Source organism: Arachis duranensis, chromosome 2 (assembly GCF_000817695.3).
Source record: "Arachis duranensis cultivar V14167 chromosome 2, aradu.V14167.gnm2.J7QH, whole genome shotgun sequence".
Taxonomy (NCBI): Eukaryota; Viridiplantae; Streptophyta; class Magnoliopsida; order Fabales; family Fabaceae; genus Arachis; species Arachis duranensis.
In genome coordinates, this window is record NC_029773.3 from 63,976,245 (window position 1) to 63,979,711 (window position 3,467).

The following is a 3,467-nucleotide window of genomic DNA, read 5'->3' on the forward strand; positions in this document are numbered from 1 at the left end:
TGTTTCATACTTTCTTCTCAAATAACTCAGGACTTGCTTAGGGACAAGCAAGTATTAAGTTTGGTGTTGTGATGCCAAGGCATCTTAGGCTAGTTTCACTAGCATTTTTCTGTTAGTTTTAGTTGTTTTATGCATTTTCTTGAGCTTAAAGTAACCAAGAATGGTTAAATGAATAACAAAGCAATGAACCATCCAAACAGTATGATTTTGATGCAAATTCCTTGAGTTTTTAGTTATATTACTTGAATGCTATGAATGGAAGATTTCTCATGAAATTTTGCAAGACTTTGATGCAGTTGTTTAGATGATTTCAGGGAAGAAGAGGTTAGGCAAGGAAGCAACAAAATCAATAAAGGAAGCTTGAATATCACATGTGGAGTTTAAGCTCCAGTTTAAGTTCCAGTTTAAGCTCCAGTTTAAGCTCCAGTTTAAGCTTAAACTGGAGCTTAAACGCCAAAATCATGAAAGCTGAGGAAAAGCTGAAAGTGGCGTTTAACCTCCAGTTTAACCTTAAACTGGAAGTTAAACGCCAGAAATGGGAAATGCACCAGGGAGCCATTTCCACGTTTAAGCTCCAGTTTAACCTTAAACTGGAGCTTAAACGTGGGAATGAAGAAAGCAACCCAGGAGGAGAAATGTCGAACACGTTTAAGCTCCAGTTTAACCTTAAACTGGAGCTTAAACGTGGGAATGAAGAAAGCAACCCAGGAGGAGAAATGTCGAACACGTTTAAGCTCCAGTTTAACCTTAAACTGGAGCTTAAACGTGTTCGACAATTCCATCCTCCAGGGTGCTTTCTTCATTTCCACGTTTAAGCTTCAATTTAACCTTAAACTGAAGCTTAAACGTGATTGAATTATACCACCTCCAGGAGTGTCCAACGTTTAAGTTGCAGTTTAAGCTTAAACTGCAACTTAAACGCCACTTTTTGAAAGGGTTTCTGGGCCAAAGATATTGCAGTTTAAGTTAACATTTGAGCACAAACATTAACTTAAACGTACTCTGGTATGAAACCCAATTGAATATCATGGTTTATGGGATTGGGCCTGAAGAATGGATGAGTCTGGAATTTCAATTTGTTGAGTCATGTGTCATTACTTGATTATCACTAAGTTGGCTCTATGAATGTTACAGAATTGGATCAGCAGCTTCATCAGGATTTTGGATCATAAACCCAAAGCAAAAGGAAATCAGGGAAAGGCCTCAAAGCCCAAGAAACACAACAGAAGCTCAATTTAGAAAGTGTATAAATAGGATAGAGTTTAAGTTAGTAGGGATGGTTTTGGACTTTGGATCATTTTTCTAGTTTTCATACTTTTTTTGTAATTGAATTCAGAGCTATGATTCACTAAACCTCTTTCATTGGGTTAGGGAGCTCTATTGTAATTCAATGATTCAATAATAGTTTTTATCTTCTTCTTCAATCTTTTCTCTTGAATTTTGTTAGAAATCTTCTCGATCTAATTCCATTGGTTAGTTGTCTTGGGAAAGAAACTATCCATAATTGGAATCCTTCGGAACCTTGGGAAAGGAATGGAGGATTCATGCTAGAGAAGCTTTCTCACAGTGAATTGGATTGGGGTTTGGATGGATATTGTGACATGTAATCCTACCAAATTGTGGTTCATGAAACTGTGTGGTATAATCAGTGATCGAGCATCATCTCTTCTTATGAACATTTAAACCAAGGGATTGGGAATTTGTTTGTTTTTAGAGAGAATTGGTGAGCCAAGGGATTGGGATCCAATCATATAAGATTGCCAAGCAAAATTCAATGAATGCATTGGTTGAGGAAGGGATAAAAATGTTTTGATTCGGAGACCTCAATATCTCCTGAAACCCAATGAATTCCCCATTTCTGATCTACCACTTTCTCTTTACATTCTGCAATTAAATTCATGCAATCACCCCGATCCCTTTTAATTTCAGCAATTTAGCTTCTCGCTCTTAATTCATGCAATTTAAGATTCCGCAATTTCAATTTCTTGCCATTTACGTTTCCAGTCAATTTTACATTCCGCAATTCTCATCTAAATCTTGATTCCGCTCAACTAGAACACACTTCTAATCCGAATTGCTCACTCAACCAATCCTTGTGGGATTCGACCTCACTCTATTGTGAGTTTTTACTTGATGATAACCGGTGCACTTGCCGGAAGGAATTTTTGCCGATCGTGCAATTTCCTAAAATCGTAGCTATCAGTAGTGCATTGGGCGTTAAACGCCAGAATGTGCACCATTCTGGACGTTTAACGCCAGGATGGCACAAGAGGGAAGATTTTGTTTTCAAATCAATTTTTTTCAAGTTTTCAAAGTTTTTCAAAATCAAATCTCTTTCAAATCATATCTTTTCAATCAAATCTTTTTCAAAATCAATTTCTTTCCTTTTTCAAAGATACTTGCTAACAATTAATGATTTGATTGAACATTTCATGTATGATGCCTTTTCCGTTGAGAGAGGTTTAATGTTTGAATCATATCTTTTCTTGTTAGGCAAGTCATTAATTTTTAAAATCAAATCTTTTTAAAATTGTTTTCAAATCATATCTTTTCAATCATATCTTTTTAAAAACCATAACTTTTCAATCATATCTTTTTAATCACATCTTTTTCAAAATAGTTTTCAATCATATCTTTTTAAATTCTAAGTTCAAAATCTTTTTCAAAAATTACTTTATTTCCCACTTTTAGTTTTCGAAAATTATTAATCAATTTTTCAAAATGTTTTTAAAATCTTTTTAATTAATTTTCGAAAAATCTCTTCCCCTCTTCTCACATCCTTCTAATTATGGAGTACCACTCCTCCTCAATGCACAATTTGAACTCTATCTGACTAAGTTCGAATTCTTCTTCTTCTTCCTTCTATTTTTCTTTTTTTCTGACACCTCAAGGAATCTCTATACTGTGACACAGAGGATTCCATATTTTCTTGTTCTCTTCTCTTTCATATGAGCAGGAACAAAGACAAAAGCATTCTTGTTGAAGCTGACCCTGAACCTGAAAGGACCTTGAAGCGAAAGCTAAGAGAAGCTAAGGCACAACTCTCTGTAGAGGACCTAACAGAAATCTTCAAAGAAGAAGACATGGCAGCCGAAAACAACAACAATGCAGACTAATGGGGTTGACCCTGAGGTCTACAGACTTATGCTATTCCTTTTTGCTGTAAGAGACAGAGCTAGGACATGGTTGGACACACAACCTAAAGAAAGCCTGGACTCATGGGAAAAGCTAGTCAATGCCTTCTTGGCAAAGTTCTTTCCACCTCAAAAATTGAGTAAGCTTAGAGTGGAAGTCCAAACCTTCAGATAGAAGGATGGAGAATCCCTCTATGAAGCTTGGGAAAGATACAAACAATTGATCAGAAAATGTCCTTCTGACATGCTTTCTGAATGGAGCATCATAGGTATTTTCTATGATGGTCTCTCTGAACTATCCAAGATGTCTTTGGATAGCTCTGCTGGAGGATT

General features: G+C 36.0%; 1 non-coding gene across 1 annotated transcript; it reads right to left on the bottom strand.

Annotated features, from left to right (window-relative positions):
- Nucleotides 1-3,276: 3,276 nt before the first annotated feature.
- On the bottom strand, nucleotides 3,277-3,384 carry LOC127745262 (small nucleolar RNA R71). Its single transcript, XR_008006459.1, has one exon. It is a non-coding gene; the product is annotated as a small nucleolar RNA R71 (small nucleolar RNA).
- Between the last annotated feature and the right edge of the window lie 83 nt (nucleotides 3,385-3,467).